Raw genomic sequence first — 16178 nt, 5'->3', positions numbered from 1 at the left:
CTAAGATGGCGACCGCTCAACATAAAGCTTTTTGTGTTATTGAGTACGGCAGAAGTGAATCGACGACAGTTGTTCAGCGTGCATTTCGGACGAAGTATGGTGTTAAACCTCCTGATAGGTGGTGTATTAAACGTTGGTATAAACAGTTTACAGAGAATGGGTGTTTGTGCAATGGGAAAGTTCTGGACGGCCGAGAACGAGTGATGAAAATGTAGCACGCATCCAGCAAGCATTTGTTCGCAGCCCAGGAAAATCGACTCGCAGAGCTAGCAGAGAGCTGCAAATTCCACAATCAACTGTATGGAGAGTCCTACGAAAAAGGTTAGTTATGAAACCTTATCGTCTGAAATTGGTTCAAGCACTGTCTGCAGCTGATAAGATTGAAAGAATCGATTTCTGAACGTCAACTACCCAAGGCGATGGATCGGCCGCCAGGCAGCCCGTGACAGAGCACTTCATCACTGGCCTCCAAGAAGCCCTGATCTTACCCCCTGCGATTTTTTCTTATGGGGGTATGTTAAGGATATGGTGTTTCGGCCACCTCTCCCAGCCACCATTGATGATTTGAAACGAGAAATAACAGCAGCTATCCAAACTGTTACGCCTGATGTGCTACAGAGAGTGTGGAACGAGTTGGAGTATCGGGTTGATATTGATCGAGTGTCTGGAGGGGGCCATATTGAACATCTCTGAACTTGTTTTTGAGTGAAAAAAAACCTTTTTAAATACTCTTTGTAATGATGTATAACAGAAGGTTATATTATGTTTCTTTCATTAAGTACACATTTTTAAAGTTGTGGTATTCTTTTTGAATCACCCTGTATAATGACGTTTTACGTACATAGACGCGGATGAAACAAACAGAAAGTGTATTCCCTCAACTATCCATACTTAAGACTCAAGTGCGAACACTCAACAATTCATAAGCCAATTATTTTGTCCATATGCTACTATGGCACAACTTCGGTAACGTTATTTTGTTAAATAACGTTTTGAAGAAATAAATGTTGTTAGCAGCACTGACTGGTAATTTGTTGTGCGGGGTTCGATTCCCACAGTTACCAACATATTTTTTAATTTATTTTGTTCCTTGCAATTTTAAACAATTAATTATAAAATATAAATATATTTAAACAGTTCAGTATATGTATGTAAACTCAATATATTCAATTACGATTAGTGTTACTGTAAGTTAAAAGGTTACAGGCCACAATATTGAGTACAATGGTAAAATTTTCCACGAGCCATCACCACGAAAGCAAACGAAATTCAGGTCATATATAAAAGATGTTATTGGTACCAAAGCTATTATCCACACTCTTATGGACGAGACAGGAACTGAAACAGGGTAACGAAGCAAGGCAAATCTTCGTTTTCAAATGCTCCTTTACATTATGAAAATCCAGTGATCTTTCCTCACTTTAATTTTCCGAGGAGTACGAAGATAAATGACATTATTATTATTATTATTATTACTGGCGTTAATATAAGGAGAGCACTAAAGCACAATCAGTTCTCATTCCACTTTTTTCTCGATCTTCCTCTTTTCTTCCAAAAAATCTCTCTTATATTCGCCTTGTTTCTTCTGTCAACTTCTTTCCGGTTTTCTTCTATCAGAGCGTTTGTTGAAATTTCTGTCTTCTGATTTGTTCATTTCTCTGGAGATGCTCAATTTCATGAGATTTTCCATGATTTCCTTTACCCAGTTGGTTTTCAGTGTATTAGTTGTCACTATGTTAAAAATCTTCTTGGTCATTCTCGTTTCGTTCATCCTACGTATAGCCTGAAGAACCTTGCCCTTATATTCCTGATCTTGTTTGTAATAGTCTCTGTCTGTTCGTACAGTTCTTCTGTTGGGCTCTTCATGCTCTCTCTTTCTGAACCGGACCGTAGATCTTTCGCAATATTTTCCTCTCTGATTTCTCTGCCTCCTTGATTTTCGTTCTTTTCTTGATTTCTGTTCTTTCTGATATACACAAGGCCTCTCTACTGTACTATAGTGTCTTAATTTCTCTGATACTTCATTGTAATGCTTACATGTAATTCCGTACGCTTTTTGTAGTTTTGTGATCATTTCTTCATTGCCTGCCGAGTCCAGTCCTGTTTTTTGTACATTCGCTACCAGGTACAGGAAACTTTCTACCTGTGTTATCTTTCCATACTTAGTTACCAGTTGGTGTCTGTCTGTGGATTTTGTGTCCACGTACTACGTTTTTTCACATTGCATTTGTAGTCCTGTTTTGGATGAGATTCGTGTCTCAAGAACTTCTTTGCCTTCTTGTTATTATGGTTATATCATCAGCAAACGCCAGACATTTTATATTTACATTCTATTACTGGTGTTTCTCATTTATTACCACATTGACTCTTTTATCCGATGTCGTGATTATTTTCTGCAAAACCGAGTTAAGTAGAATGGGTGACAGGCCAGAAATACATATATATTATTGGCGCTGAGGAACTGCTGAAATCCCGAAAAGTTAACAAGCTCCAGGTCCGATAGACTCCTCAGTCGATGCTATATCGAATTTTCTGTTGAATTAGCCCGTCCTTTAATCACAGTCTACCTTAGATCCCTTGAACAAAACACGCGTCTAGTAGCTCGAAGAAAGTACATGTCACGTTCGTTGTTACGGTGTAAAGTCAAGCTCCGGCACGCCAGTCGGGTATCATGGAGAAGAGAGGGCTGTGAGAACACGTCAGCCAATCGCACGCTGGACTGACCTACCTCCAGGACGACAACGCGAGAGCAGAGGACAAGCACCGCGCCCGAGTAGCCGCAGCCCAATTGAAGAGTAGCTTGAATAGTGACTTGAATAGGTGCGTAAACACTGATTATTTGGCTTGTACTTTCTATTTAGTACCGACTTGCAACTGTATATACTGAAGAAGCTTGTTTATTTTGCATGTCACCCTTTGTCTGCGACACTTCTGTGTAAGTCAAAGTTAAGTATTGTATTCTTTTCCTTTTGTAATAAAACTCATTAACACGAATTGTTTGTCTAGCGAACTTATAAGGCAGACTTCCTAGACCCCACACTGAGACCTGGTACCAAAGAAGGTAGGATTGGGTTACGATTGTGGACGGGACCGTAATCAATTACTGTTCGTTAGTTTATTTTTCAATCACGTATACTTTGTTTGGAATGACAACAAATAAAAGGTGACATTAAATTAATAAGTGTTGCACGGCTGGAGGCCTTAATGACAACAAATTCAAACTATTTCTCGGCTAAAGGCCTCAATAGTGATAATTTAAAACTATTTCACGGCTGAAGGCCTGAATAGCAATCTTAAGAACCAGTTAAACTACTTCAGCCAGCAATTACAGTTATTTTAACATTTTAAAAGAACAATCATCAAAGTCTCACTGCTAGAATACAATCATTTAACTAAAATTTTAAGACAAATAACACTGACGGCTGAAGGCCTTAATGACAACAAATTCAAATATTTCTCGGCTGAAGGCTCCAATAGCAATAATTTAAAAACTGTTTCACGGCTGAAGGCCTGAAGAGCAGTCCTTTAAGAACCAATTAAACATCCTCAAACTTGACAATACAGTTATTAAAATTTTTAAAAAATCATGAAATTTGACAAAACTAACGCGGTAAGAGGGGGGGGGGGGGCTTCGCAGGCAATGACACAGGTAGCCAAGAGTTGCATTCACTTCACGAGATGGTAACTCAGACCAGTGGCAGTTTAAACGCATGACCAATAATTAATAATTTGCCAAGTCCACCTAATGTCCGATGACAAAGCCAGAATCGGCGGTCAGCACTACGTCTTCAGATTCCGGTGTTTAGAGCATCTGAGAGCAGAAACGAACCACTACTACCAGAGTACGAAAAAAAATAAAAAACACCACCCAGCCCACAAATCAAGGAAGCTGTCGAACTACACGCCTTACTGGACAGCAGCAGCACGGTGAAGAAAAGTATACTTCCATAATATACACTAAGCTCCAGGGCAGGTAACTGGAGCGTTAGCGGCCACTAGGCAAGAAAAATACCATTGGTTGAACTTCACAAATAATAACATATAGCCAGAATGAGATTTTCACTCTGCAGCGGAGTGTGAGCTGATATGAAACTTCCTGGCAGATTAAAACTGTGTGCCGGCAACTTTGACTTTCGCGGGAAAGTGCTCTACCATCTGAGCTAGCCAAGCACGACTCACGCCTCGTCCTCACGGCTTCAATGCTGCCAGTACCTCGTCTCCTACCTTCCAAACTTTACAGAAGCTCTACTGCAGGAGAGGTCCCGAGTTCGAGTCTCGATCCAGCACACAGTTTTAATCTGCCAGGAAGTTTCAATAACGTATCATCATCATCATCATCATCAGCCAATTCAATCATTAAATGATGTGGCCTCTTCGAGTCGTGGATTCAGGTAGGCTTTCAGCAGTCTTCTCCAAGTGGAACGGTCTTGGGCAGTTCTCTGCCAGGTGTTACCAGCGATCTTCTTGATGTTTTTGTCTCATCTGTCTGGTGGTCTTCCTCTAGGCCTCCGGTGCTCTCTCGGACTCCACTCCAGTACTAGCTTCGTCCATCTGTTGTCTTTTCTTCTTGCGACGTGGCCAGCCCACTGCCATTTCAAGGAACCTACTGTCTCCAAGATGTCATTAACCTTCGTCACAGACCGGATGTCATCTGCCCTTTTCCTGTCCTTTCTTGTATTGCCCAGCATTGATCTCTCCATGGCTCTCTGTGCTGTCCTAAGTTTCCCTTTTGTAAATGAGTTCAGTGTCCATGTCTCGCAGCCATACGTCATCACAGGAAGAATGCATTGATCAAATACTGCTTTCTTCAAATTTACTGGCATTTTTGAACTGAATACTTTTGAATTATGTTTGCCAGCCAAGCTTGATGCGTCGATAAATTTCTGGCCTTATGTCTCCCTTCATACACTCCTGGAAATTGAAATAAGAACACCGTGAATTCATTGTCCCAGGAAGGGGAAACTTTATTGACACATTCCTGGGGTCAGATACATCACATGATCACACTGACAGAACCACAGGCACATAGACACAGGCAACAGAGCATGCACAATGTCGGCACTAGTACAGTGTATATCCACCTTTCGCAGCAATGCAGGCTGCTATTCTCCCATGGAGACGATCGTAGAGATGATGGATGTAGTCCTGTGGAACGGCTTGCCATGCCATTTCCACCTGGCGCCTCAGTTGGACCAGCGTTCGTGCTGGACGTGCAGACCGCGTGAGACGACGCTTCATCCAGTCCCAAACATGCTCAATGGGGGACAGATCCGGAGATCTTGCTGGCCAGGGTAGTTGACTTACACCTTCTAGAGCACGTTGGGTGGCGCGGGATACATGCGGACGTGCATTGTCCTGTTGGAACAGCAAGTTCCCTTGCCGGTCTAGGAATGGTAGAACGATGGGTTCGATGACGGTTTGGATGTACCGTGCACTATTCAGTGTCCCCTCGACGATCACCAGTGGTGTACGGCCAGTGTAGGAGATCGCTCCCCACACCATGATGCCGGGTGTTGGCCCTGTGTGCCTCGGTCGTATGCAGTCCTGATTGTGGCGCTCACCTGCACGGTGCCAAACACGCATACGACCATCATTGGCACCAAGGCAGAAGCGACTCTCATCGCTGAAGACGACACGTCTCCATTCGTCCCTCCATTCACGCCTGTCGCGACACCACTGGAGGCGGGCTGCACGATGTTGGGGCGTGAGCGGAAGACGGCCTAACGGTGTGCGGGACCGTAGCCCAGCTTCGTGGAGACGGTTGCGAATGGTCCTCGCCGATACCCCAGGAGCAACAGTGTCCCTAATTTGCTGGGAAGTGGCGGTGCGGTCCCCTACGGCATTGCGTAGGATCCTATGGTCTTGGCGTGCATCCGTGCGTCGCTGCGGTCCGGTCCCAGGTCGACGGGCACGTGCACCTTCCGCCAACCACTGGCGGCAACATCGATGTACTGTGGAGACCTCACGCCCCACGTGTTGAGCAATTCGGCGGTACGTCCACCCGGCCTCCCGCATGCCCACTATACGCCCTCGCTCAAAGTCCGTCAACTGCACATACGGTTCACGTCCACGCTGTCGCGGCATGCTACCAGTGTTAAAGACTGCGATGGAGCTCCGTATGCCACGGCAAACTGGCTGACACTGACGGCGGCGGTGCACAAATGCTGCGCAGCTAGCGCCATTCGATGGCCAACACCGCGGTTCCTGGTGTGTCCGCTGTGCCGTGCGTGTGATCATTGCTTGTACAGCCCTCTCGCAGTGTCCGGAGCAAGTATGGTGGGTCTGACACACCGGTGTCAATGTGTTCTTTTTTCCATTTCCAGGAGTGTATTTATAATCTGGCCAAGGTAGACATATTCACTGACCTCTTCTAGCAGACTGTCCTTGACCTTCACATCTCCAGGTGGGACCCATTTGTTGGATATTACTTTTGTTTTGGAAAGGTTCGTGTTCAAGCCAACCAGCCGACATTCTGATACAAGATCTGTAACTAACTATAGAGCAACAATTAATAATAAGAAGTGGAGGAAGGCTAATTAGGTTCGCCTTCCCCAAACGCTCCACTTGCTGCTCTTCGTCTCGGCGACACTGCTAGCAGCAACATGCAAACAAATGGCGAGATCTCACAATGGTGGAGGTTTCACTACTTGAATTAATGTCAACTCAGGATTAACTTCCTGGGTCCGGTTGACAACGAGGTTGTACCCCACGCGACAACAGCCCTCCCATCCGGCAGCGTATGTGGGCCGCCAGTGGCCCCGGTGTGTTCTCGTGCTGCGCAGACCTGGCTGCTCGTCTGCCCTCAACCGAACTGCCGACTCACACGACACGGAAACACCACCACGTCGCCCCCAAAAATAGTACCACCGTTTCTAGATATCGATAACTGCCGCTGCCGCCACTAGCGGACAGACAACGCTTGCACACGGAGTGGCGCCAATGAACGCAAGAAGAAGACGACAACCGTAACTATACCAACTAAACGATGCCAACCTAACGACGGCACCAACGCGAGGCACAGTACGGCTCTGACACATTTGACGACTACGCTGCATTTAACAGTCATCTACAAAAGTGCAGCTGAATTCATCTACAAAGCTACAGTCCAATATCCTTGACATCCGTATGTTGTAGAAACTTACAACATATTCTAAGCTCATACATAAAGAGGAAGGGGTAACTCCATGTCTATTGATTACGAAAACATCGATAATGTGAAGCCCAACTTACACTTTTCTCACACGTCGTCCTGAAGTTCGTGGATCAAGGCAATCAGGTGGCTGAAGTATTTCTTGACTTCCGAGAAGCATTTTCGTCAGTACCACATCAACGCTTATTATCGAAAGGGTGATCGTATTCGGTATCAAGCAAAAGTTTTGACTTTATTGATGATCGGTTGGGCAGAGGATGGAGGATCTTATCTGCGCTGGAGCGTAACCGACAGATGTAAAAGAAACATCTGGTATATCCCAAGGAAGTGTGTTGGTACCGTTAGTGTTCACGTTGCATATTGCTCCCCTTGCTGACACTACTAACAGTAATGTCAGACTTTACGCAGGCTAGATAGTTACCTGAAAACAGCGGCATGAACATTGTCGGATCTTGACAGTGTTTCAAAGTATTGCACAGATTGAATAGTTGCTGTAAATGTTGAGAACTGTAGATCTGTAAACTTCACAAAACGAGAAAACGTGTTATCCTATGACTGCAATATCGACTGTCACAGTTGTAATAGGCCAACTCATGGAAAAACCTGGGTGTGACAGTTTCTAGGGATATGAACTGGAACGGTGTCACAGTCTCAGTCGTAGGTAAAGGCAGGTGGTAGATCTCGGTTCATTGGTAGAATACGAAAAAAGCTGTCAGTCTACAAAGGAGAAAGGAGATTGCTTACTTGCGACATGGTCGACCTCTCCTAGAATATTGCGCAAGTGCATGAGCCCGTACCAAAGAGAAAAAAAAGAGGTGATACTAAACAAGTACAGAAAAGGGCAGCAAAGGTGGTCACATATTTGTTTGTCTCGTGGGAGAGTATTTCGGATATGTTGAAAAAAACTGAACTGGTAGGCACTTGATGACAGGCACAAACTATAAGAACGCTTACTTATAAAGTATCGAGGAATAGCTTCAAATGTTGTATTTAGTAATATAATACAAACTCTTACCTGTCGCTCCAGTAGGGTTAATGACGAAAAGTTTACATTAATTACAGCGCGAACAGACTAGTTTACTCATTCCGCCCGTGTTCCATAGATGAGTGGAACTCGAGTAATTCCTAAAGACCGGTACAATGGGAAGTGCCGATTGCCATGCACATTGCTGTATGGATGGAGATGGAGATTGTAGGGAAGCAGCCTACTCACGCCGTAATAAATTCACATCAGTCTTTCCACTGTGTGCCAGCCAGTCCGCTGTAACTAGCTCTGACGTCATAAATGTTGCGCAATACTTTAAAAATCAAGTAAATAAAATGTTTCTAGCATGTCAGGAGTAATACTAAATTAATATGTGTTGAATATCAGTTCAATAACTTTAACCATTTTCGAAATTTGGACATTTTTCTGTAAAAATCATTGGCGCAACAGAAAAGAGCTAGAGACTTAAAAATTTATATTTAGATTCCTTTTTCATAATTATTTAATAGAAACAGTCTTCTGGATCTCACAAATTAAGATTTTAGTTGAAATTCATGATTTTCTGGTTTTTGTCTTAAAAATTAAGGAAGCAAGATAGATTACGTGGGCTAATAAATAAGGCTAGGGTGGTTATATTAAAGTAGTATGGAGATCCGCTATAACCATAAAGATGTGAGAAGTTTCATTTGAATAACTATAAAACTATATCTCCAAAGGGCAAGTTCAGAGCTCGTCTACTGCGTGCAGTGTAATTAAATTAATTCTCTCGCCCAAAATATTTTACTTAGCCACGTCAGACTGTTATTATGATTACTTAACCTGTGTGCTGAATGCGCATTTAAATTGAGAGCTTCATCTGCCATCAGCAAAAGAAGCTATGATTTATTCAATAACTTAATGTGGTGCATTACTAGCCCAGCGGCTAGTCGGGAGAGCCGATTTGATTAGGCGTTCCCTTAGCCGTCCGCACCGCGGCTTTATATATAAGAACGCTGCGTGAGGAAGCAAGGCCCCAGTTCTCTCCAGACGCTGAATAGCACACCATCTGTGTCGGGAGTCGCGTCGCGTCGGTATCATTGCTATAAACAGCCTCGGATGCCGTATTAAGTTACTCGGGATACGCGTAACCATGAATTCATTTTCGAGTGAAGTGTTAATTCTGGGATGATTTTAATTATCTATCTTCAGTTTGCGTATGTTGTATTTTCACGTGCCGTCGCGGGGCAGACATTCTACCATTATTTAGCGTGGCGTTTGATGAACATTATCATCAAATTATGGCGAGCATTCACTTAAACATTTAATTTGGACAGTTATAGTTGCATTAGCGCATTAGACTCTGAACTGCTCTGTTAGTCAGATTGTGTGAATCTTCTTTTTTTTTCATCTGTGACCTTCAGAATATACTGAACTATTTTTAATCAAAATCGTTTTTGATTATGAATCCCAGACAATCTCCTAATTCCTCAGAGCTATAAGCTGCAGCTATAGGTGTGTTTCTCAGATGAAGTGGGCACTAGGAATTCTAATTACAGGCTTCGCGTTTTGCTAATCACTTTCTGGTTGCCAATATTGTAGTTAGAGAGCCAGTGTTGAGAACAGCAAAACAACAGCATAAATAATAGGAACATTTAAATAACAATTAATTCCACCTGCCGCCCCCACATATGGTTAATCGGCCGGGAAGTGTTTCAACATTCAAACATTTATACAACAGTAAATTTTCTACCCGCCGCCCCACAATTGGTGCATTGGCCGGGAAAGAGACAAACTGAGTAGAAGTGAAAGTGATTTTAAATATTCGGATTCGGGAGTGAAATGTGACACACAACTGAGTAATAGAACAGTGAAAGTGTTACGTGTGCATGTGGACGACGCAAGTGGATTAACAACGCATCTGGATTGATGGAGCTGGCACTGAGTCTAGCGGCGCTGCCGGCATCGCAAGAAGCCAGTTTCGCCTCACCGCAGTCATCCGCCGGAGCAGCCGGAGCCGCGCCTGCAGTTGCGGGCCATGCAAACACACCACAGCCGTCGGAGTGCTGTCTGCAGTTCAGCGTGCTGCGTCGCATCGGTAATCCTGGTACGCCGCGCCGGCAATGCCATACGTCGTGCAGAAGGAACTAAGTTAAGTGAAAAGCTGTTAAAAATTTTACTAACCTGCACTAAAAGACTGTCGGAAATGGAACTGCCAGAAGAAACCGAGGTTAAATTTAAATCAAAACCTACATCTGTTGAAGGAACTGTAAATCCAGACAACGGTTCAAGTGTAAATATGCATGAAAATAGTAATATTAAAGTGAAATATGAAGTATTGTCTCCCGACAGTAGTGTGAAAAGGGGCAATGATTCAATAATAGAGACCCCTGTAGTAAAGCAGAAATCAAAAATTGTTAATTTATTGGATGATAGGTTATCTGATGAGTCAAAAACGAAACAGTCATCAGAGATGGTAGAGTCTAAGAAGGAGAAGTTAGATATGACTGATCAATCAGAAGTTTCATTTAGTTTTGATGATTCTGGTGTTGGAGCTAGTTTTTCGTCACCTGAGTGTGATAAAAAGCCAGCTAGTGAGCAACCGAAAGATACTGGGGCTATTGATGTAAATGTTATATTACAAGTAATAACTGCCAGTAATGCAAAATTGTCAGCCAGTAATGCTGAATTAAAATCTAATATAATTGAGGTAAATAACAGGTTTGTGGCCAGTCAAACCAATTTTAATAAACGATTGGAGGTAATGGACGATATCTTCAAGGCTGGTTGCAGTAAGTTGAAAGAGGATATGGACAGTTTGAATTATAAAATTGATTTCAACCATGAGGATATTAAGAAAAAAGTTGCTCAACAATTTTCTGAAATGTATAAAACAGTAAAATCCGAAGTTGCTGAGGTTCGCAAAGACTTCCAAATGGAAGATGCGAAGCTGGAGCACAAGTTAACAGAAAAGATCGAGGTGGACTCTGAACTGTGCTCAGATAGGTTTAAATATGTTAATATAAAAGTAAATATATGTCAAGCAGAAATAGATGCAATCAAAACTGATACTACTCATATTGAGCAAAGAGTAGATAATGTTGAAATGAGAGTAGAAAATATTAGTACTAACATTGCTAACATTGAGAGTAAAGTAGCTTCAGTAACTTCTGGTAATGGTAGTATACAACAAGTTGTAGCTGCAAACGCCGCTTTTATCGGGTGTCGGCAGTTCTTGCGGTTCGATCCAGATAAAAATATCCACCCGCTAGATTTCTGGAACGATTTTGAAGATGTGATTCCACCAACTTGGTCTGAACGAGAGAAAATCTCATTTATTAGAAGCCATTTAGCAGGTGACGCCATGCGTTGGTCAGCTGATGTTATGTTGAAGTGTAAAACATTAGCGGAATTTAAAGCGGCTTTCATTAATGAGTATTGGTCTAGTAATAAACAAAATGAAGTGTTGAGAGAATTTTGGAGTGGAAAACGCTTCAATGCAGGCAAGGAATCTATTAAAGAGTTTGCTAGGTCATGGATTTCACGTTTGTCACATTTGGCGGAAAAGCTGAAACCTGAAATGATTATACTAGGTCTTGAAGCCAAACTGCCATGCTATTGGCAAACTAGAATTATATCTGCCCCTAGAGACAATCTGGATCGTTCCATTGAATATTTGGAACGTGTAGAACGTGTTGCTGCCAATGAGGAGCAAGCACGTAATAACAGAAATGCTAATAACAATAGTAGTAATTTTAAGAACGAGCAGAATGGCAATGTAAACATCAGAACAGTAGGTGTTCGCCATCCTAAGAGAGGTAGGAATCGAAGAAATAATTATCAGAACCAACAATGGCATCCAAATGACAGTAATTTTGTTCCGGACAAAATTATGCAGGTAAGCAACAGTGCGGAAAGCAATGCTGTGCCAGTTAACTATAATGGAAATAAAGGAAACAGTAGTAGGCCGAGGCAGGAAAACTAGTTCCCGTCTATGAGGACACTGGCGCTCACCAGGCGGCTACTTTTCCTAAGCCAGTAGTTACGAGAATTGGTAAGAGAGATCAGAATACTCAGACTGAACATGTGGATGAAGGGTCGGTAGCATCTAAGAATACAGCAGAAATATTAGGTCACTCACAGTATTTGATAGATACCGTGTTAGAGACGCTTTCTAAGTGGGGAGAAAAAGAGAAGGCGCAGCAGTGTAATGGTAGGGAAGAGCTGCAAAATACTGAATCGTCAGCTGAAGAAGCAGAAGAAATTCGTGCTTATATTTACGATGAGGATGATGTGCTCTTATCTAAAGTGCCTGTGCAGGATGTTGATACTGTACTAATAGATTTAGGAAAGGAGATAAGTGAGAATGTAGAGGGTAGCCTGTTGGGGGTCGATGAACCCAGTAGCTGTGACCAGTTGTCACTTGAGAAGGAACCCGACGATAATGGTGAAAGTGGTTTAGCTGTAACTAGTGTTATGCCCGGTCTGGAGGCGCGGAATCGCTCAGACTACAGTAATCTGGGTCATGTTCAGCAAAATAAATGTAATGAAGTCGTGCGGTGTTTCAGTTTAAAAATAATAGACCGACTGGAAAAGGCAGCTGAAAATGTAATTCAGGAAACCTCTACACTCTTTGACCTAAATGTAATGAAGACAGATGTCGATCACTTTAGTTGGAGACAAATCAAAAAGGAACTATTGGATGAGTTTGAGGAACCACCTGTACAACCTAGAATAAGCCACCCTATAATAATAGTGAATATGTTGGGTATCAATGAACGTTGTCTCTTAGACAGTGGAAGTGAGGTGAGTGCGATATCTCAGTCCTTCTTTGATGCATTACCTGGTACAGACAATCTTATAGTAATGAGGGTATCAGGACTAAGAATAATTGGTGCTACTGACAAGGTGTCAAAAACGATAAAGCAAGAAGCTTTGCTGCCCTTTAACATTAATGGTAATTTAATTGATCATCCATGTTTAATTGTAAACAATCTCAGTATTGAAGTTTTAATTGGCATAGATTTCTTGTCAAAATATCAGTGTGTTGTTGACTTTGAAAGAAGACAGTTAAAAATGGTCTTGCCAATAACCGGAGTAATTACAGTACCTTTTAGTGATAAACATGTAGTAACTAATGATGAAACTTGAGAGCTGCCTATACGAGTTCTGAAAGATAGGAGATATTGGGACGAAGGTGTTAATCTTAGTACAAGTAAGCTAAACACAGAAGAAGAAGAAGAAGAAGCAATTATTTTGGACAAAATAGAAGCTAAATTGCAGGAAATCGATAAAATTTCAGCTAATCAGAAGGATGATCTGAGACAGGTTTTAAAAAGGCATCATAAGATATTTTCAGATCGACGTGGCGTTTGATGAACCTAATCATCAAATTATGGCGAGCATTCATTTAAATATTTAATTTGGACAGTTATAGTGGCATCAGCGAATTAGACTCTGAACTGCTCTGTTAGTTAGATTGTGTGGATTCTTTTTTCTTTTTTTTTTCATCTGTGACTTTCAGAAAATAGAGAAGGTTTTTTTTTTCACGATCGTTTTGATTATAAATCCCAGACAATCTCCTAATTCCTCAGAGCTATAAGCTGTAGCTATAGGTGTATTTCTCAGATGAATTGGGCGCTAGGAATTCTAATTACAGGCTTCACGTTTTGCTAATCACTTTCTGGTTGCCAATATTGTAGCTAGAGAGCCAGTGTTGAGAACGGCAAACAACAGCATAAATAATAGGAACACTTATATAACAATTAATATCCAACCAGCCGCCCCACATATAGTGCATCGGCCGGGAAGTGTTTCAACATTCAAACATTTATACAACAGTAAATTTTCCAACCAGCCGCCCCACAAGATGCATAGCCGCGCGAGGTTAAAAAATGGCTCTGAGCACTGTGGGACTTAACATCTGTGGTCATCAGTCCCCTAGAACTTAGAACTACTTAAACGTAACTAACCTAAGGACATCACACACATCCATGCCGATTCGAACCTGCGACCGTAGCAGTCGCGCGGTTCCGGACTGAGCGCCTAGAACCGCTAGACCACCGCGGCCGGCCGCGCGAGGTTAGCCGAGCGGTTTAAGCGCTGCAGTCATGGCCTGTGCGGCTGCTCCCGGCGGAGGTTGGAGTCCTCCGTCGGGCATGGGTGTGTGTGTTTGTCCTTAGAATAATTTAGGTTAAGTTGTGTGCAAGCTTAGGGACTGATGACCATAGCAGTTAAGTCTCAGAAGATTTCACACACTTTTGAACATTTTTTTTCTGTAGATGCATATGAAGACGCAGAACACTGCAACATTGGTTTCTTTGTGGTGGTTTCGAACGGGGTGCAGCAGTAAGAACTTTCTTTAAAAGCCTCGTTTCATCTGAATTTATTTAAGCATCTATTTAATTCAGATTTACGTGTAATCAAAACTTTTTCCTTGACGATCAAACCACACAAGAGTAATTTAGGTGACTTAAAAATCAGAAGAACGAAGTAAAACAAAATCGTACTCAGGGCAGTTTATATCAAGCGAGGTAAATCTCATTTCACAAAGTTTTGCGCTCGCGTCCAACTCAGTCACATGAAATACATTGTACTCCGAGCATTAACCCGCAGTTAGGGTGGGTGTGGCGGTTGAAAATAAGTTCGCCGATCCTGCTGACACAACGCCAGGACCGGTCGGCGCAGCTGTCGAAAACACACAATGGAACCGCGAGTGAAAATCCAGTTGAGGTGTTTGGCTGACTACCTGTTGCCCGCAGCACTGGCGAGCGTGCCAGCGGTCTAAAAAGAGTGCCGACCTGTTTTGCTTTACTTCTGTTCTCCGATGCTGTCTATAAATAACTCCAGAGGTATCTGAAATAGACTTCAATAACATTCGCAGCACCACGCGGTAAATATTGACAATAGCAGCACAGGAGTGGGGAGACTGTACGGTTGGAATGGCAACAGTCGGTAGGGGGCCGACAGTATACACACGAACATTACGCACCAGTAACCCCCCCCCCCAACAGCGATTCTTTAAAGAATTACCTCCCGTGTTAAAAAATTCGGAAGTTACAAATTCTCCTTCCAACCTGCTTGCCCCTATCTCCGCCACGAAGACAAAAGCAGTTAAAGCTGCCACAGCCGGCCGGTGTGGCCGAGCGGTTCTAGGCGCTACAGTCTGGAACCGCCCGACCGCTACGGTCTCAGGTTCGAATCCTGCCTCGGGCATGGATGTGTGTGATGTCCTTAGGTTAGTCAGTTTTAAGTAGTTCTAAGTTCTAGAAGACTGATCATATCAGAAGTTAGTTCCCATAGTGCTCAGAGCCATTTGAACCATTTGAAAGCTGCCATAACGGAGACACAAGCGTGCATGTGTACTGAATGACAATGGTTAAAGCAGGCCAACTTAGGTTTCGCCAAGCCTGGCAAGCTTCACTGGATGTTTGCGTGGCTAGTTTCACTGCAGCTTGTTTCTCATAATGATGGGAGCAGGCTAATGAACAAACCAAACATAAAGGAGGTTGAGGACAAATTAACAATTCAGGAATATACACTAAAGAGCTAAAGAAACTGGTACACCTGCCTAATATCGTGCACGGTCCCCGCGAAGGAGTCGAAGTACCGCAACACGATGTGGCATGGACTTGACTAATATCCGAAATAGTGCTGGAGGGAAGTGACACCATGAACCCTGCAGGGCTGTCAATAAACCCATAGGAGTACGAAGGGGTGGAGATCTCTTCTGAACAGCTCGTTGCAAGGCATCCTTGATATGCTCAATAATGTTCATGCCTGTAGGGTTTGGTGGCCAGCGGAAGTATTTAAATTTGGAAGCGTGTTACTGGAGCAACTCTGTAGATATTCAGGACGTTTCGGGTGTCGCATTGTCCTGTTGCATTTGCCCAAGTCCGTCGGAATGCACAATGGACATTAAAGGATGCAGGTGGTTAGACAGGATGCTTACGTACGAGTCACTTGTCAGAGTCGTTTCTCGACGTATCGCGGGTCCCACATCACTCCAACTTGAACAGTCCCCTTCTGACACGCAGGATCCGCGGATTAATGAGGCTGTCTCCATAC

The sequence above is a fragment of the Schistocerca americana genome, chromosome 3, assembly GCF_021461395.2.
Source record: "Schistocerca americana isolate TAMUIC-IGC-003095 chromosome 3, iqSchAmer2.1, whole genome shotgun sequence".
Classification (NCBI taxonomy): Eukaryota; Metazoa; Arthropoda; class Insecta; order Orthoptera; family Acrididae; genus Schistocerca; species Schistocerca americana.
This window is presented reverse-complemented; position numbering follows the sequence as displayed.